This window comes from Lathamus discolor, chromosome 2 (genome assembly GCF_037157495.1).
Source record: "Lathamus discolor isolate bLatDis1 chromosome 2, bLatDis1.hap1, whole genome shotgun sequence".
Classification (NCBI taxonomy): domain Eukaryota; kingdom Metazoa; phylum Chordata; class Aves; order Psittaciformes; family Psittacidae; genus Lathamus; species Lathamus discolor.
Window position 1 is genome coordinate 56,528,798 of NC_088885.1, and position 21,247 is coordinate 56,550,044.

At 37.9% G+C, this 21,247-nt stretch overlaps 1 protein-coding gene across 1 annotated transcript in view; it reads left to right on the plus strand.

Moving 5' to 3' along the window:
- The window catches only part of ADCYAP1R1 (ADCYAP receptor type I), a 136,476-nt gene that overhangs the window by 35,565 nt on the left and 79,664 nt on the right, over positions 1-21,247 (plus strand). The gene's annotated exons all lie outside the window — the stretch shown is intronic.

Consider the following 21,247-nt stretch of genomic DNA (forward strand, 5'->3'; position numbering starts at 1 on the left):
GGATGCATCCTATACCTGGTGAAACTTTAAAGCATATTGGTAGACCTGCTGAATTCCTGGGTATGCAGCATAATTTTCAGACTGGAAATAAAATTAAGTAAATGGTCATATGAATGGAAAGGAAAGAGACCTTTTTTTTTAATGACCAATGATCTTGAATGTTTCAAGACTCTTGGTGTTCAGCTTGAGATAGACAAAAGATGTCTTCTTATTTTGAGGTGAACAATTTTTAATTAAGGGAAATAGATGTGGCTGAACGTATCTCTTGAGCTTCAGATGGATGACCTTCTTGGCAAATGTAAAAGGACAACAAGTTTCCGGTTCCTAGCATTTCAGGACAAAACTATGATCGCTGAGCTGGATAATTAGTGATCAGCTCCAGCTTTTGGAAAGAACAGCTATCTAATGAAATACTGTGAAGCAAGCCAGGGCTAATAATGACAATTATGCTTTTGTATATGCTGTTTCTGAAATGTTTATGATCTTGTTTAAGAGTGACAGGTTTTATTATAATCTCTTGCAGGAACCCTGGTACTGAAGTAAATGATTTTACACACATAAACTTGTGTATGTACACACACACTTTGGCCAGTGAAGAGATTTATGCCTTTGACAGAAATTGTACCGTAATTTGTGTATAGTATTTATTCCTTATTACATCTCTAAGTTTCTTTTCACAGACCAGAGTTCAGGAATGATATAAAGTTACTTACGTTTCTTTCCTTGGTGGGACTCTTTTTGTAATGCATGTGGTAACACATTTTCTCTCCACTGGGACTCACACTTTCTTTTCAAACCACCTCTAATGTGCTGTGCTGGTGTCCTCAAATTGGTACTTTTCTGTCACACGTATTTTCAGATTATCTACCAAGGGAGTGGATGTGACTTTTAAAAAATATAGAGTAAATTTGAATGTCATCTTATCCTCCCAAAAGTTCCTGAAAAAAAAGAAAAATCTTCTTTTACATTGCTTTCTTCTAAACACATCTGGTACTGTTCAAGAAATCTCCTGTTACTCTCAAGGTGAGATCCTGTTCTTAGCAGTTAGGATTGATCCCCATTTTGTGGCCCATGTCTCCATCCTTCATAGTGTGGCTCCTGAACCTGTACAGCTGCTTGGATGTGTAGTTTTTGGTTTCACTGATAGAATGAGCTACATTCCGTTTTACACACAGAAAGCCAAAAAGTGCCCAGACTAGTGTCTGCATTCATAAACAGATCAAGAAAAGGCAAAAAGAGGACAAAGTGTTTTAATGGAAAATTCTAGGTGGCTTCAGCTACAGACAGACCAGACAACAGGAAAATAATATACTAAGATATATTTAGAACTTGGCACATTAAGCCAGTTCTAATTGTCAGGGACTAGGGTGGTTAGATTTTTCATGTGTTTAACAAGTTATTCTGTATTTGCCTATCACAAAGGTATTCTACTTTCTTATTAATCACTTGGAACTGAAGGCAGCATCTGCAAGCATGTTACCTGCAATGCATTTTAGAGGATTTCTTGAGGGTTTTTTTTCCCCATTTTAAATGCTTTCCTAGGTTTAAATGTGTGTGTTGCTATTTTAGCTGGTTTTAATCCATTTTTGTTAGCTAGCCCATTTCTTTTCAGTCACTTTCATTTTTTGTTTTGTCTGAATATCTCCTCTTTCTGTTGGCACATTAGTTTTCTTCATCCTACTTATTTTTTGCTTCTAAATTCACTTTCACTGCCATTTTGATTGATTTCTCGTTCCATTCACCTGTGATAGCAGTGGGCTTGGTTTTTTTATTGGAACTATTAGCAAAAGTGATCATAAAATTGTTGAGGAGATGATAGGATCCTAAACCATCATTCTTTTGTCTGGTTCCAAATGTATTTGAGAAACAATGGAATTCATGACTCACAAAGTTGGCTTAGTATATGAACTGAATTTTAAATGTAGCTGCAATGCAGGTGTTCTAAGTGCTTGTAATAATTCAATCAGATGTAATACTTCAGCTAATATTTGGAATTTCTTGTTGTGGCATTTTTAATATTGCTAAGATTAAATGTTTTAAAAGATAAGATAGTCTTCATAGCATTTTATTAGCTGCAAACATGTTCATTGACCTCCTTAAAAAATAATACAAAGCAAAAAGAAATTAAAAAGAAAGGTGTGATACCTCTTGTATACCAGCTTTGAAATACAGTCACCATATGAGGGTCAGATGGGCAAATACAGACTTGGATGAACAAACAGCATCTCACAGAACAGAGAATGAAACCTTGGTCTGATTGCGTTTAATCAATTCATAAAGAGGTGAAGACAGAAGCTAGATCTGTTTGTTAGACCCTGTTTACTGAAGGGTATAACATTTCTCAAGGTTTTTAAGGGTGTGTATAGTCTACAGAGCAGAGACCTGTCTGTATCCTCCATTATTCATCTGTAGCAGTCACTTCCAGCCTTCCAGGCTATGTTCAAATAGGATCATTTATATTTCAGTGTCTGTCATTTTTTAAAGATGAGAGACAGCGTATTCAGACACACTATTCTACTAGTTTCTCTTCAGCCCTGCTATGTTTGTTAGAGCATCCATTTTCTGCTGCAGCCCGAATGTGAGTTCCCTCAGGCACGAACATAAGATGGTTGTGTTGGTCCTTGCTCTTTAATCGAACTATTTTTTTTTCCATGCAGGACTTAATGAGACAGCTTTTAATTACTCCATGTGCCTTATGATTTATAACGTCTCAGAGCCCTATTCAAATTCTCTTTAGGATTGCTGCTGTCTTTATCATAATGAACAGTTAAATGGGATTTCCCTATTACTTACGTAATGAAAATGCAAATATGTACAACTATAGGTAGGGAACTGCTGGGAATGTTCTTCAGAGGAGAAAAAACTCAGCTAGCCAAGACATTACTGCTGCTATAGATTTTCCTTTTTAATGTAAGGAAATAGTGCTGGGGGCAATCAGCAGAACATAACCTCAGAACAACTTATACCTTTTTTAAAGAAGAAAAAAATATCTCAGGTTGTATAAGGTAAGAGAAGGGGGTAAGAGAAGGTTCAGAATTTCTGCATGGTGTATCACAAAAAAAACACCTGAGAAAATCAGTGTTACAAAATAATGACAGTGCCCTTGATACCAACCACCTTTCAGAGACACAAAAATTAAAATCCTGGTTTCCAGATGGTCTTTAGCCTGTCAGGTAGGTGGGACAGGTACTTACAGAGAGTGACAGAATGATGGAAAACTCAGGGTGATATCTCCTCCTGAGATGTCTGTAAGTCCCTGGGTGGTCGGGGTTTTTTTGAGAAAGCCTAGCATGTTGGTACTCCTGTTTAAGACGCCTGAAGCTGGTAGGAAACCTTGATGTTGTGTCGATACTCTGTCTAGTACGCTGCCACTTGTAGTCTCACACTGGGCACATCAGGTGTCTGTTACAGTTATTGCAGAAGCTGAAGAAAGACAAGCTTGTTAAAATGGCTTTTAAGGTTACTAAGTTTATTTGTACAAAACATGAATGGCAACCAAAAAAAGCAAGTCTGAAAATACACATATTCTACCAATGTGTGGTTCACAACATAATGCACAAACATATATGTACATGCAGCTTTCCTTATTTAGGCAGGCGAGATGTTTAGGTTTTAGAAATGCATGGCAGCAGGTTACAAAGCAGTAAATCGTTGCCCTGCATTAATGTGTTCACTCTTTTTCCTTCTGGTAGTAGTAATAATTTCTGTGACAGCAAATAATATGATGACAACACTGATTTAAGAACATTAATATGATTCTTTTCCCTGCTGGTTTTGTATTCATGAGCTTGGAGGAGCGTTGGATGAGCAGTCAAATAACAAATTGGGAAATAAATAGAAGATTTCTTAGAAATGGAACACGTGGAAAAAGAATCAGTGATTTTTCATGTTGCTCAGCTATTAATATCTAGCACCTGGAAGGATATTATCCAAGTCACTAGCAAGTGTGCTACTGGCCTGTTCTTCCTCTGGTTTGCTGAGTCAGCAACCTAAGAAAATTTACTGTGGAGTCAGTTTGAAGAGATACTTGTGATGCCAAACCAAAGCTACATAAAAAGGAAGGAGAAAATGAAAGCAAATGAGCAGGAAGAGAATAAAAGAATATGAAAACCCCACATTTTCATCACTGGACTGTTAGGGATTTGGCCTTCTCCTCCTGTTGCTCTCACCATGGCTTGTAATAGTTTCTTCTCTATCTGTGAAATAAACTCTGCTGCTTCTCAGAGTGAATTGCTTCTCCTACAGCAAGAACTGGGGCTTTCCTAGGGATCAAGCAGCGCTGCTGTAAGCCTGCCTGGGGTAGCACATGGAATCAGTGCATGCCCAGGGTTACACACCACAGGGCCTCCAGATGAACTGTCCAGGGGTTACCCATGCAACATCCATAGGAATAGGAAGTAGATGCAAGACAGCATGCAGTACTTAAGCCTGCTTCTAGGGCTTCTTTTTCAAAGCCATAGAGACATGGCTATTTAATAAAAATCTATGAGACCCATTAAAAAGCACTGCCAACCATAAAGCCTAAGTGTTGCTGTCACTGTATCCCCCAAGGGCGTGGAACCCAACTCAACAAATCCTTCTTTGTTTCTTTGGGCAAGGGGTGAATAACTCAGTTCAGGCTAGCTTGTGCTCACGCTCCTGGAAAGAAAATTCGGTTTCTTTCTCTTGCCCTGTTTTTTTTGCTTGTTTTTGTTTGTTTTGGGTTTTTTTGGGGGTTTTTTTTTTTGGTGGTTTTTGTTTGTTTGTTTGTTTGTTTTGTTTTTTTTTCTGCCCATGTGTAAATCACTTGGAAGTGAGGATTTGGGAGATATGGGTCCCATTAAAATGCAGTAATGTCTGTGATTTGTTTATTCCATGCCATATAATGCTGGTTTTGCCCAAAGTAGAGTACATCACCTTTCTAATAAATGAGACCTGCTTCTGTACTTCCCTGTGCATGTTAGAGCTTAGTTGTGTACCTACCTGATGTCAAGAAATGTATTTAGGCCAATATTTAACAACTGAAATGTTGAATGTCTAGATTAAGATGTTTAACTATATTAATATATACTAATGACTCTGTGGCAAGGGACAGAAACATCTGTATATTGGTATAACCCTTCCTAAGCCTCCTTAGTGCTCTCCCTACAGCAGGGTCATAAAAATTATCTTAGTCTATACTTTTGTTTCTTTAATTTTTAGAAACCTCAGCGTTATTGAGCAGTAGGTTATACTTTACGAATGTCATGTGATTGATGAATAGATGACAGTAAGTCACTGTTGCCCGATTGATTGTCTGGCATTATTAACATCGTGGAACTCACCGCCATTGGGTGGTTTGTAAGGTTATCACAAATGCTATTTACTATTTTTCCTGGAATACATTTTTAAAATGGATTATTAAATGTGTGTTCTTGGATGAGTGCGGGCAGCTGCAAATGGATTATTGTGTCTGTAGTAAAGAAAACTAAAAAGTGCGTACCATTAAATACTTCAGGACTTCTTAGAAAAAAAAAAAAAAGAAAGAAGATCCATTTTAGAAAGAACAGGGAAAATATTTTCCCCACATAATAACATTTAAGGAATATTTTGTAATACTTAGTTAGAATTATTCTTTCTAGTAATGTTTACAAAATTTAATCTCAAGTTTTCTCCTTTTGTACAAAATAAGGTTTCTAAATAAATATTCAAATATTGTCTTCAAACAAGACACAATATGTGAAAAAGAAGCACTTCACAACTCTTCTACCACTTTCTAAACAGGAAAAATTACAGCTTTTTTTTTTCTTGGTTTTTTTTTCCATCAATAAGGTTTAGTCTATAAGCTTCATCAGCATGTTGTTTCCTGAGGGAAAATAGGCTCAATGAATGTCTTTCAGCCAGATTTCCTTTGTGTCAGTTGGTAGGTTTAATGGTTTCCCAACCTTTGTATGTGGTCAGCGGCTGTGCTCACTGTTTCAAAATACTTTATATATTTTCACTCATACTGAAAAATTCTGTTAAGGATTGTGAAGCGATAAAGTTTATGCTGTTCCTGACCTTCCCGATAACACATTTATGCAATGTCCTCTCCTCTCAAACATTGCTCAATAGTCTTCATTTGGAGTGTAAAATTCTTATGAATTGTCTAAAAGCTTTAGACAGAAAAATAAAACACTTTAGCTTCTGTGTACTCTTTTCAAATACTTTCGGTCCCACAGTCTCTCTTTGACTCAGCATTGTGGCCTAAGTGTGTTATTCAGGGGTTATTTAGGCTTAATACAGGCTGTTGATTTGGTCGTTTGAAGACTCCTGAGACAGTTTGTCAATAACTTGAGCTACTGGTATTTGCAGATTTGGGAAGGGAAAGCATGGAGATATTTTTTTTTATTTTTTTTTTTTTTAATTATTCTTACCTGATAGCCACATCTAAGCATGTTACATATTTTGTCATAAAACTTTTTTGGACCTTTATTTTGACTTTCTTGTTTGCTAAGGGCTCGCCAGATAACTGGTAATGGAAAGTGCATATTGGATAAGATTAGAAATATGCTAAAGCTCAAGGGTATGAATTTGTGTTTATTTCCTCTCTCATATTAAAATGTTCTTTTTTCTTGCTGCCCTCTGGCTGAGTTGAGTTTAGTTGTTATATCTCTATTAGACAGTTTTATGATAATTTGCTCCATTACTTAAAAACCATAACAAAATACATGACAAGTTAGCATTGCAATAGAAACTAAATTCTCATGTAATTTCAGACTAAGCTAGTCCATTTTAGGACCACTTCCAGCAATGTAAATGTGCAAAATCTAAACATTTTTGGCCATCGTGTATTGTCAGTTGTGTCTGAACTAATGCAAGGTGAACAAACTGCTTATTTAAAATAACTGTTAAATCTCTTTGTGTATTTTCAGCCTAAAAGGTTTGACATCAAAAACGATGGTGTTATTATTCATCCTGTAGCTGTGGGCATTCCCTTACGCACTCAATTTGCAGAGCATCTGTGGGAGAGTCAGGAATTCTGTAAAGGCAGGCAGTGTCAGTGGGAATAGGCTGTAAAATGTCAAAGGGCCTTTGTTGCACTAAGTTAAGTGGACTTATGTGATCCCATCTATCTGTCAATCAATCTATCTGTCTATCTATCTATCTATCTATCTATCTATCTATCTATCTATCTATCTACCTAATCTATCATCTATCTATTCATCCCTGTATACTGAATCAACTAAATTTGACAGAACGATCATATTCTCAGACAAATTAATTTTCTATCAGTTTCATATGAATGTTTAGGCAAAAACAAATTTTGTTAATTCCCTACAGAAAAATGAACTTAAACATAAGCTCAAGCATTATTAGACAACAGATTATCTAAACAGGAGCTCATCTAGGAGACACTGTTCCACGTGATCAATAGCTAAAGCCTTGTGCTACTGCTCACAAAACTCATCCGCTTTAATTTATTAATGATTTTTTTTATTTATTTTAAAATCTAACAGCTAATTCAGGTATCTGGAATATCAGGATTGCTGGCAATTAGAGCAGTAACCTAAGGCGTAACAGCTTGAAGATCAAATCTCATTGCTCTAGGTTAGTGCTCGATTTGAGCATTGCTGCAATTTCTTTTTTCTGTTCTTTCTGTATCAAACAAGACCAGCTGCACTGCTCTGTCTCTAAAAGGTGTGTAAAAAATAAATCCACTTAATGCTAAGGTATGCTCAAGTATTAGAGTGATGGTGCCAATGGCAGGTGTATGAGATATGAGAAGTTTGGTTAATCTCAGTGCTGCACTATGGAGAAGCTTGTGCTAGTGCTCTGGGAAAGCACAGAGGGAGTGCCAGGGCATAGAATCACACAATGATTAGGGTTGGAAGGGACCTTAAAATCATCTAGTTCCAATGCCCCTGCCATAGACAGGAGCGCTTGACTAGACCAGGTTTCTCAAAGCCTCATGCATTGCCTCCTTGTTTTCTAACACTAGTGTGAAATCCCACACAAATCTTCATCTGATGAATTCCTTTATGTTTGCAATGACATACTTATTCCTTTTCCACTTCAAGGAGCTTATGGGTCCAATTTTCCAACTGCATTTTAATCTTTCAGGGATTTTCTGTGAATTCAAGGAGTAAAGCAGGACCAGAAATTATAAGGTTTATTTTCCTTGAGTTTTCACAGTGTGACCTACTGGTCACAGCATTAGTTCTGCAGCTATTTAATTATGGGACACAAAGATGGAGATTCTACTTCTTTTCCCTTTTGTGTCCATGGATATTTCCTCTCTCTCCATTAATGAAATCCAAAATGACACCTTGTGGATAAGAATTTATATTTGAGGGGCATGTCATCTTGTACTGAGGTCAGCTACCACTGTATGGAATTGCTTATGAAGGGAGGCTTTTGGATGTTGAGCAATATAAAGTGGCAATCTTCCAGATCTGTTCATTGCTTTGGGAAAAAAACAATCACTGAACAGCTGCAGAACATGGCAGAAGCCACTGTAAGATAGGACCATTAAAACTGTGGAAGAATAAAAGCCCATTTAATGTAATGTAACAAAAACCAAATGGAAAGTGATAGGGATGTGTATGAATAACATTAGTCTAGAGAAAAATCTGTTTTCAGTAATGATTGTTTGCACTTTGGGGCAGGGGGTTTTGTTTGTGTTTGGGTTGGGTTTTTTTCCTCATATGTGAACATGTGAAATATATGTATCTGTTGCCGAAAGTGTAATGTAGAAATTCTGAACACAGTAATGCTATGGATCAAATAAATGGTATTAATATATGTTGGAGTCACCCCAAATAACCCATGAGGAACAACATAAAATAGGTTTCACCAAGTTTGCTTTCAAATCTCTGTTTACCTTAGGCATGACAGCAATTTGCTCTCATGGCAGAAGAATCTCTTCTTTTTCTCACTCTTAAGTACATATTAGACATACAGTATTTACATGTCTTAATATTTTCTTCTGATAGCAGGAAAACCAAAGCAGTCTGGAGCAGCTGCCCCCATTTCTGACCTTTCCTTTCTCCATGGAAAATGAAACCACCTTATTTCTATTAACTTCAAACTGAAACAAATTTAAAGATTACTGCAATTTAATGTTACCATTTCAAGGGCTTCAGAGCTGGTTTTGTTGTTGTTGTTGTTGTTGTTGTTGTTGTTGTTGTTGTTTTTTGTCATCCTACAATTCAGAAATAGGTGGAGAGGAAATGCTTTGCATGTCTTTATTCCATTGCACATACGTGGATGGCTGTAGGTTTGGCAATAAGAGTCTGAACTTCCTGAGAAGTAGATGGTAGAAATTTGGTTTTTGCCTCTGTGTATGTTGGGTTGCACACTTTCTCAAGACACGTAAGGACCTGTGGGAATCTAGGATGGCTAAGGATTTCAGAAGCAGCTATCAATCAGTGAAGTTATGATGTCGTCATTAATACAGATGAAGTAGGATCCAGTATTTTCAAGCCCAAATACATAACATTAGGCTCTCTTAGTCAATATACAAGGACCTTATTAAATATGGCATGCAGAAATGCTGCAGCAGAACCCTTACATCTTTCTCCAGGATGCCAATTTATTGGTGCTTCCACCCATCTAGCAAATTAAATTTGGGAAGAGAGACTTGAACATATCTGCCAGCACTTACAATCTTTAGCGTGGAGTAGTAAATGTATGTTTGGGCTTTAAAGATCTTTCTTTCTTTTTCTTTTTTGTGGCATTGAAAAATTGACTCTTGTTTAAATATGCAAAAATCCTAAATGTGTGCGCATTGCAGACAGCTGCAAAACGGCACAGCTGAAGCATTTGTTACCCTCAGACAGAGCCCCTGTGCCACCAATCTCTACATCAAGAATGCCTTCGCACCTACCAACCCAGGTGACTGGCTTAACACTTTAGATGCCTTCTGAGAACAACAGGAGCTATATCATGAGGATAATAAAGTGCATCCCGAATCTGTTCATATTCAGTGAGATGTCCCTTATCTGGGCACATTTCTGTAAAGCAGTAGAGCAGAAAATGCTGGAGCAGAATCTGGGTCGTGACAAGACTCTGAAAGTGAGACCTGTGGCTTATCTGTCAGGGTCTGAAATGCATCCAAGTCCTGCTGGTTTATTTGGAATGAAGTCACCCTTTAAGGGGGAGATCTGTAATTAGAAGAAGGCCAGCTCTGTTACTGCATGTTATCCCTCCTTAAACCAAATCATACCCTGCAGTGACATAAAAGTAAAATAGGAATTTGAGATAGGGTATGCAATCTGGTACTGTGTTTTGATGTTTTGTTTTCTAGTAATTTTGCAGTTATTTGTAATACATCATATTTCTGAATTTCTTGAAACCTCCTTGAGATTGAGCTCATGAAGTATAGTGTAGTCACTGGTAGGAATTTCCAAGAATACCTCATGAGCAGTGCCCATTTGAGAAATTCATTGCTGCATGTTTTATGCTGCTAACAGAGCAGTGAGCAGACAGGCACTAGGTCCCACATATCTCCTGTCAGCACCGTTGTCTCATGGGCAGTTTCTGTGCAGTTTATATATCCTGAAGCCACATGAAGCATTTGGATAAGGAATCATGAAGGGATAGGCATCCCACTTTTTGCGGGAGATGGTAGCATTCTTACATCGTGGTTCATAAGAACTTTGAGTTACAGGTTATAATGATAGAATATTCTTGATACAGCAACTAGTAAATAATAGTATTAGTGTGTAAAATGTTAGGAAAGGGAAAAAAAAAGAGAAAACTTTGGGAAGGAGAAAGAAGGAGGTATATGTCTAACACACCTGCAGCTAGAACTGATGTTAGATACACTGATGCCCAAAACTTTTTACACAGTGTGTTACCTACCCAAAACACCATCTCAGCTTTTTGGGATCCTCTCCTATCAACAATGTAGAAGAAAAAAAAAGCCACCAGAGTTATGTAGGTTTTGTTTCTAATAGGAAAGATATACTGGGTTGTACGAAGACTATAGCTGGCCCACTGTTAGTATGCAGCATTGCTGCATATTCTGCCCAGTGTGTGATGTGGACTGGAGATTTCATTACATCTTGCTGGCTCCTATCTCTGTCTCTCCTTTTATACAGCTGCTGCTCTCAACTCCTTAGGAAATGAATTTAGGTTGGTGGGTCTGGATTTTTTATAGTGTGCAAAACCAAAATCCCACTACGTGTCACAACTCAGATATCTAAGATGTTCTGCAGTTCAGCTCTTGTGATTTAAGAAAGGAATTGTGTTTCCATACCTCTCAAGATCCTGTGAAAATGTCCGTTATTGCTGTCTGCCTGTTGTGGTTTTACTGTGGCTAATACATGGGTCCCTACTGATGGTGAGGTTGGGTATGTGCATTTCTTTTGTATAGGAAAGCAATATGTTTTAATTTGATATAAGGAATTGGGATTGAGCTCCCTAATCATACTCCATCACCTCTTCACTGCATATTCTTGAATTCAGGCACATTTGAACTGCATTCAAACCACAAGGCATGGTCCTAGTTCAGAGCTGTATGTTCTCAGGTTCTGAAAATATAGATATTAGGGTTAAAGACAAACGCCAAATCTCCTATTGTAAGTCATTAATTGTCAACATACATTAGTTGAGAAGTTGATTCCTTTAATGAGACAAATACTATACAACAATTAATGTGGCTTCTTAGCATTCAGTGATATATAGTGCTTCTTTAAACAGATATCATTTTAAAGCTTACAAATGCCCAAGACAGAAATGTTGCATGTGGCTAAGTTACTATGCATCACAAAAATACAAAATACCATCTGCTTCATCAGTGGAGGGAATTGTGTTGATGGAACTGATCATCCCTTTGGTGATTATCTGTCTACCCAGGATTTAGCTATTCAATATCATGATACAACTGCATATTCCCAGAGATTATCTTTACTGAGAATTACATTTAAAAGTTACTGTTAAAGAGCTCTTCCCCAATATTTAAATACTGGTGTGATCAGACGTGATTAAACCATGTGCCCAATGATAGTGCAGTACTTCTGCTGGCCTATAAAATCTGAGATGCTTGAGTTGGAAAAGCGATGAACAGTTTCCAAGGAGTAGGGTGGGGGTGGGATTTATTAGTGCTATCTACGGCTAGAAATAAGCACTGGCACTGCAAGTCTTTCACCATACAATGTTTTTCACTCAGATAACATACTGTAGATATTGACCAACATTGGGTGTCCAAAACATTAACTGGCTGTGAGAGGAGTGTCTGATGTTGCTTCTCAGCAGTGCAGAATTGATGCAGTCCTAAATACAGAGAGAAGTTACCTATCGTTAGGCAGAGAATCATAGGAATAGGAACCCTATTTTGTTAGATCACCTAATAAAAGTAGCATTAGTATCATTCTCTGTGGTATAAACCCAGACTGAAGGATTACAGTGGTTAATAACTTTATATAGTAAATTTTGGAATTTTCTATCATGTTGAAAGCTCAGTTGCTTCAATATCTTGTTTCATCCTGCTCAAGTGTGCTCATGTATCTAGACTTTTTTTTTCCTTTTTTTTCCCCCATCAAGCAGATTTGCATCACCTTTTAAATTTTAATTCCAAAATAGTGAAATAGTTTACAGTGATATCTTTAAGCAGAGTAAAAACTTTCTGAGTAATCCCTGAACTGGATTACTTGAATGACACCTCAGTTCCTCAATTGATCAGTGCAACATTTTACACTGTATTTTGTATTTGTACACATATTAAATGGCTGTGAATGTAATCAACACATGGGAAAGCACAGCTACATTATAGTCTTCACAGTCGCAGGTTGGGACACAGGAGGAGCAAGGCAGCTCACATACCGTGACTCTACCAGCACTCTCCTAACAGTCACTGCTGTATTTTCCTCCCAGGCAGGATCCAAGGACACTAAAATGGGTTATAAATGCCTCTTGAAATGACTCTTCTCTTTCTGTGGTAATTTGTTGTTGTTGGTTTTGGTTTTTTTTGTTTTTTTTTTTTTTCTGTGTATGTCCTCACTGATGATGCTGTCCTCCTTTTTAATCCCCTCTGCTGAACTTCACACTGGCTTATCTCACCGCATTGGTGCTCTGACACACCATTCAGTCTGCTCCCTTCTTCATGAATATGTACTTTATTCTCCTCCTTGAGTTTTTACAGTTGTATAGGGGCAAACTCCTCTAGAAACAGGAAGGAGAAAGAAGTTGCTGCTGAGAAAACTACCCTAGGCACAGTCTTTTGTGTAAAGATTTGATTCCTTGTGGGATTTAAGTGGGTTTATTTGGTTGTGGGTTTGGTTTTTTTCTCTCCGCTTTGGCACAATATCTAAAACAATGTCTCCTAGCATTGAAAGGGGGGAAGTTGAGAATGAGCTCGAGCACTTCCCATTACCACTATTATAATGAGCTCTTTTCTTCCATTCTTCAGTATTTTCCCCAGTCCCAAAGTCCCTTTGGGGAATATTAGAGTGAGAGCTGTAGCACTACGCACTTGCTGGGGCCGCCTGTGGGGAGGAGTGGAAAGGAGTAATGTGCATGATAGTTGAGGGCAAATAGATTTAATTTAATTAGTAGATTAATTAAAGCTTTCTCCCTTGGGTAGGGTGTGTGTGTGTGTGTGTGTGGAGAAAGTGTTCCTGCAGCCTCCTGTAGCTGTTCATCATGCATTTCTGTTCCAAATGTGACTGAGATGGAGTTCCTATTGAACTTGCTGGGAGCCTGCACAAAACAAATTTCCTGTCTAAGACCTTTTCTTTTCAAGGTTTTGTTTAAATGTAATGAAGTATAAATGGGCAAATAATAATGAGTAATAACAAGAACTTGCCTTGCAAATGAATGTGGCATCTGGCAGCACGACAAATGCAGAACTCCTAAAAGCTTCTCTGTTTCCCAATGTCCCCACAGTGAGAGAAGTCTTACGTTAGCACAGATTTCCTCAGTCTTTTCTCAGTGAAACTCATCATGAGGTTTTCTTTTTTTGGTTTTTTTTTTTTTTTTTTTACTCTGATAAACCATGCAAGGCTAGTTGGTAGCCTTGACTCTGCACACTTTGCATAGGTCCTGAGGAAAGCAGATTAAGGCCAGCAGTGTCCTGAGCTGTATTAACAAGATGAAGGCCAGTAGACACAGGAAGTGATTTATCTCCCTCCACTCAGCACTTGTTGGACTACTTCTAGAATATTACATCCAGTTTTGGGCTCCTCGATATATTAAAGATGTCAGTCAACTGTAGCAAGTTCAGAGGAAGGACACCAAGATGGCCTGTAAGGAAAGGATGAGGAAAATGAACTTGTTTAGCTGGTGGAAGGAGGGAAACTTTGGAGGCAGTCTTGTGGCAGCCTTATAATATCTTATGAGGAGATCACCAAGAAGAAAGAGCCAGGCTTTTCATCATGGTGCATGGCAGGAAAACAATGGACTATGGGCATAAGTTGAAACATGGGAGTTTCATAGTAGTGAGGGACCTCTTTACCCTGAGGATATGTGAACATTGAAATAAGTTGCACAGAAGTTGTTCAGTCTCTATTCTTGGAATTTTAAAAAAATCAGATGGAAAAAGCCCTGAGAAACTTAGTCTCATCCCATTGCTGACCCTGCTTGGAGTGGGAGGTAGAGGTGAAGGCTTCTGGAAATCCTTTCCAACCTGACTCATCCTGTGATCCCATGATTCTGTGTGAAAGGCATATGTCACAGATACTTGCCATAGTCTCACAGCCACCAGAGACAAGGATGTCTGGATGAAGGCAAAGGTGTATGAGGGACTGAAGCTTTAAATGTTGTTAAGAGACTGTCAGCTTTTCAGGTTGACCTCTGAGGAATGAAGGAGGAAGACATCTAGCAAGAAATATGGATAGGGACTTTAAGGGCATGTAGGGATAGGACAAGGGGCAAACTGAAAGAGGGTGGATTTAGATTAGATATTAGGAAGAAGTTCTTTACTGTGAGGGTGGTGAGACATTGAAACAGGTTTCCCAGAGAAGCTGTGCTGTCCCATCCGTGGAAGTGTTCAAGGCCAGGTTGGATGGGGCTTTGAGCAACATGGTCTAGTGGAAGCTGCCCCTGCCCATGGCAGGGGGATTGGGACTGAATGAGCATTAAGGTCCTTTCCAAACAAAACCATTCTGTTATTCTAGTTTTCTGTGTGTTACTTTGAGCCATACTATTTTTTATCATTGGAGGATAAATTCTTAGGAACAGTGGGAGAGAACCATTTTATGTAATACAATCAACAATGAGAATTATTTTCATCTCAAGCACAGTATGTCTAAAAAAATTTTTAAACACTTTTCCAATGAGTGGTTTCATCCTGCCAGTACAAAGTTCTGAGAAACATTGCTTGGTATTGCCCACTATTGGAGATAGAATAAAGGTGTATGTTGGTTAAACTCAAGATATTAGTTCCTGTGGAAGTCATCAGCTATACTGAGCATGCCTTACCATGGTCAGAAAGATGTTTTTCAACTGATTTTCAAGATAAAACGCCAGTTAAGGCAAACTCAAAATAGGTTTATCCTCTGTTGCATAACACATCTTTTGTCCAGTTACCACTTCAGGAGGTATCCACTGAGTGAAAAGAACCGTTGATTATGCTGCTGCTATTTTCTAATCTGCAGTGAGACATGCATCTCTCCAGGAGCCATCAGTGTTAGAAAGCAACCATATCTTAAATTCATGTAAGCCAGTTTGAAAGGGATCAGTGCAGTTTTTGGCAGTGTGCTCTGTTTGTCAGGGGTTTGCCTGTACAATTTGCTTAAAGCATGGTATCAAGACTATGCTGCAGATTGTACAGTTGTGCCTTGATTTGAATAAGTTTCTAATAGCTTTACCCTTTCACTTAATCTGAAGTGTTTTGAAATCACACTAGTTTGAGTGCCATTTACACAGGCAGACAAAAACGCAATCAACTGACAATGTAAGACCTTCCTTGTTGGAAACAACAATTTGTTTGACTGCCAAGGCAGTGTTGTGGGTACCAGTAGTGATGTAAATCAGTTCTGAAAAACCCAGATAATCAGAGCTCCTTCCCAAGCACCTCTATTTTTAACACATTTTCCAAGTCTTGGCCCTGGTTTGACCAGTTGAATCATTACTTGATAAGGAGAGGGATTATCTCTAGTAGTGTGGTTTCCATGACAAAGTAAGCTTTTTTTGGCAATGCTCACATAATAATGTGTCATGTTTTGAGCTAACTTTTTAAAACTGAAAGTCATAATAGAATTAATAAAAAGTGTAATTCAATATAAAGTGAGTGATCTAATATGTCTAGCAGATTAAACTCCTGTCATGAGTTACTTTAGAGACAACAATTAGACAAAAAGGGAAATCAGACTGTATTTCTTCTCTATGTTGATGTAAAAAATTGTCCATGAGGGATTTATTGAAGGGTTTTGTTGTTGTTTCTTTGCTTTTTCTTATCTGTATTCCTTTACCCCTCTCCTTATTGTCATGGTGCCAGATATGACATATCCTGAATGGAGTGGAAATACTCATTTTGAAAAGAAAAAAGAAAATCAGAACTTAACAGGCATTACGCATAAATACAGAAGAGGAAAGAACAGCTAATGGTACTGAATTGCCATATTTGATAAGGTCTTTGTAGAAATGCAAATGCCAAGTGAATTGCAGAGTTGACTATCACATCTTTACTATCTCTTCAAAACATATTGATCCTGGAGTTTCTAAAGAATCCTGGTGGCTTTTCTTACTAAGTTGTACCGTGAACTCAACATTTTAAAACAATTGTGAATATCTTACAGAGAATAAAATGAGAAGAACAGAATTTTTTTAATAACTGATTGTAGTCAAAGACAATTCAGGTTTCTTGGCTAGACTTCTCTGCACTGTTGGCCCACAAGATGATTAGTTTGAATAACACCGAGACCTCTTTCAATACCCAGGTTTGATGTGTTAAAAGATTTCCAAATCCTTGCAGACACCCAACCACCTTTCCTATGCACAAGTCTTTATCAGTGACTATGAACATGGCACAGGGATAATGTCCAATTCATAGAAAATGTCCTGGTTTTCCTCTGAGAAGACCTTTATCTACTTGCTATAACTGAAGAAATGATTTAAGTGGCAAATCAAAGGTATCTTTTGCCATTAGAGATACCCTGCAATGTCCAAAATATTCTGACAAAGGGCAAACATAAAGACCTATGCAAGCAGCTGTAGCTGGAGGTCAAGTAAGATACACTAAGGCACATCTAGACACATGGTCTAGACTTCTGTGCTTAGTCCTCTGACCTGCTCACTTTGGGTACAGCTGTATATTACTGTTATAGACACAGCGCATAACTCAGGGCAGCTGCATAAGCAGAATGTTACGTTTAAATTCGTATCCTTTGTTCCTTAGTGCAAGTGGTTAGGAAGCACCTTCCTAATGTGGTCCAGTCTTGCCCTCGCTGGTGTCTGCTCACAGCCTTGCTCATGCTCCTTGGATGTATTATTAAGGCTATTCTCTCCCTATTTGCAGGTTTCCTGGACATGAGGGTCCAAGGCACAATGTCACTGGCTTGTACCACACCATGCTTAATGTGAAACACAATTTGTGCTACGTCTTGGGAAGAGGTGCAGAGCTGCTTCTGTGCTCTATAGATCTTTATGCACCAAATCAGAGAGCTTGTGTTGTCTTTCCAGTATAGAAATCTTGAGGAAAGAAAGAAGTTGTCCTTGAAGTTATTTTGTTCCCAGTGTTTGATGAACCAAACCAAGAAGAAAGCAAGTTTATTGAAATTTTCTGCTGAAATAAGCTGGCAACATGTCTTTATTTTCATGACCAGGGGAGCGCGTGAAACTTTTCTGATCCGCACAATTCCTCCTACATGGTTCCTTCCTGGAGCATCCATATATTTAAGCAGCACCTTGTTTAAACACATGACTCTAGAATTTGCTAATCTGATTTCACATATAGCTAGAGCAGGTCTGGAAGCAGCACAGGTGTGTTCATGTGGTTCTCTGCTCAGTTTTATGTACTAACTATGGCTTTCTTAATGGAACAGATCACACTAAAGCAACACCTTGAGAGAATGTGTGAGAGACTCTATGTAGGCTGTAACATAATAACATGATTGGTCTTAATTTTACCAAAATGTCAAGGGAACAACAAAGAGTTAAATGGTACAAGTTACACATCGCAGATGCCAGTTATTTTAGTGGTGGCCACCTTAATAAAAATGAATGTAGAAAACAAAACCCTCTTAATTTGTTGTATATCTGTAGTGTGGTTGCTGCTTACTTTTGTCTGTGTTCTCTCAGAACTAAACAGACATTGATTGTATTTACTGTATTTGTGCCTATACAAATATATGCCTGGTGTAAGTCAAACTCCTTCACTCCGTGGAGAGTAATAATTTTTTAAAAGGTTGAATTTCATGCACTATTCACTTGGTTTCTTGACTTTTCTAGTATGTGTCAAAATATTCTTTAACTGCACGTATCACTGATATCTTCTGGGAAACTGAAACTAGGCTGTCTACTGAACTCAGGAAATTGCAAATGTCCTTGAGGCAAAAGAAATGAAATCAGGAGGCCATGAAGTTCAAGCTTGCACTTCCATTTGATTTCTTCTCTGCTGTTCAGTTGTTGAAGACTGACTCAACAAATTAAAGGCTCTACCAGTGCATAGTTAATGGAGAAACATGAAACATGGATCCGTTGAGGAAAACACGATAACATTAAAGAATCTCTGCATTCAACAGAGAAACTTTTTGTTATTAACAAGCCAAACGTGGTTTTATTTTCTCAGATGAAGCTTCTTATTAGTGGAGATGACAGGCAGTTTCTACTCTCTCCCCTGGCTCTGAGGTTAATGTTTCTTCCCTTTCTTTGCTTTCTGTCTCAGTTTCCATGTTCCCCAATTTTTTTTTTTTTTTTTTTTTGCTTGTTTGGGTTTTTTTTTTTTTATTTTTTAATCTGTTGGTGAAGGCTGCTACAAAATGGCATCAAAATGGTTATGGAAAGTCACATAAAAATATTCTGCCAATAGTGAAAGCTTAAGTAAGGCTACAGGGACAAGTGAAGCACGTTGCTGTAGTGCTCTCTCTGCGCCCAGCAGTCTGCATTGCAAATACATCCTGACCCAGGCTTGCTCAGATATAAGTGACTAAATTTAGTCAGTTTAGTCAGAGAGATCTGACTAGCTACAAGGAAAAACAATAAAATCAGCTTTTAACCTCAGGCTTTCCTTGTAATGAATCAAGTCCTGGTTTTGCTTTGCCTCTGCTAGAGAAGACACCAAAAATAAGAAGGATAAATCACACTCTTTTGTCTTTTCACTATAGACTGAATCTAAACATTCCTGTCAAAGGTCTATGATTACACCATTGAAAAATCTGGGCATGTTGAGCTTCTTATTGTTTAGTATCCTTTGGTAGATTTTGCATAAATACATATATATATATATGTTTTTAACTCCTATAACATTTAACATACACAACATCAAGCTGAAAAGAGTTCAGGTTAACAACAAGTGGGTGAAGAAACTTTACGTTTTTTTATTCCTATCCACTTGCATAGAAAATATTTGGGTTTTTTTTATATTGTTGTTACTACTACTACTACTAAATGACTTTTCTAATCTGCATATGCTGTACTGTATAAAAACTGTCACATTCATGTACTGAGACAATCCCTGGACAATCCTTTCAGAGATGAGCAACTGTGGAGAGTGAACCAGCACCAGCAGCAGAACCCTTATTTACTTGTTATTTCTCTTTTATCTTTTCAAAAAGTATTCTAAGAACTTGAATGTCAGCTAATGCAATTTTCTCAGTCTTCATCAGGGTTTAGGGGATGATGTAGCAAAAGCCCTTATGTTCTTGGGAGATCCTAGAGATCTGTGACAATATATATTTTCCAGGCTCTTGGGAGCCCTTAGAGAAGAACAATGTTTGTTTTGAAGATAAACGAATCTAATACAGTTATGCCTGGTGTATCCTATGGGGAAAATAGCTGAAATTCATCACTGGGATCTTGGAGATGAAACTGCATAGCATTATCAGTTCCTACAAATGATGAGTAAAGCTTTCCAGTAGAGGTTCATTAGGAAACCCTTTCTGTCTTTGATATAGGGTTGGTGGCTTGTAGTATTACAAGGTCAAAAGTGTACAATGGCTCAGTATCTCCTATCGCACAAAAAAGTGCAACACAAGCTCCACAAAACTGAGTAGACATGCCTTAAGATTTACTTTAAGTGCGTATTGGGTGTATGGTGGCAATTCGATGCATTAATGACCCAAACTGTTCACTCCATTCCCTTTACTGGGATGTGAGGAAAGTAAAACTGAACAGTGCAGCTAGGGCTTGAAAATTAACTGAGGAAGATTGAATTCAAGTATTGCTTTACCTGTTTTCTTGTTCCTACTTAGCACGTAAGGGAAAACAGACCACTTGACAGATATACTCTGCTTCCTCTGTAGTTCTCCACTATTAAGAGCAAAGGAAATGGGATGGGAAATATGGGATGGGAAATGTGAAATATGAAGCACAAAAATTGCTTCAGTGCACTAGAATGACCTATTCCATCTTCAACCCATGCACTGATTTTCATGGTGCTTTTCACAGAATGTAATTTGGACCTTAGTAGTGCCCCTATAAAATGATCTGATGAAACCTGAGGTAGTATTGCCCTTGAATTGATATTCCCTTAAACTGATATTCCCTAGCCACTGTCTGCAATAGGAATGAAATCTTGTATTGATTTCTGGGAATGGATCACATTCTTTTTTTATTGCCTCTTTGGGATTGTATGCATTCTGTTGGTTGCAATGTTCCTCTTATAAGATAACTTATCTTTTGCTTCCCCACCATTTATTGTTTGCTGGGGTTTTGTGGTTTTTTGTGGTTTTTTGTTTTGGGTTGTTTGTGTGTGTGTGTGTGGTGTTTTTTTTCTTATGGTGGGCTGCTTTTAAAAAAAAAAAAAAAAAGGTGTTTGGATCAAGCCATCTCTGTTCAGTTGGCATTACATTCTCTTTTGGCAAGAAAGTTGCCATGTATTCACAGGGAATAAAGGAAGAAGGAAACAGTAAGGAATGGACAGGGTAAAAGACTGGGAGAAAGAGCTTTTGATGTAGTTTTGAATCCTGGGTGAGGTTAATGGATTGTGCAAGGTTCATGAGAAACTGGTGCAAGATCAAACTGAGCCTCAGTTGATTTCTGATTCCTCTTTTAGTTATTTCTCTATTTAGAAGTACATTTGCTTCAGCTTTATATGAAGAAGGAATGCAATAAAATAAAGCAAACACATTAGAAATTACTTGACAGGGAGAACAACATAAAAAGCCCAAACAATTTGTAAGAATTATAATTCCATGGTTTGGCCATG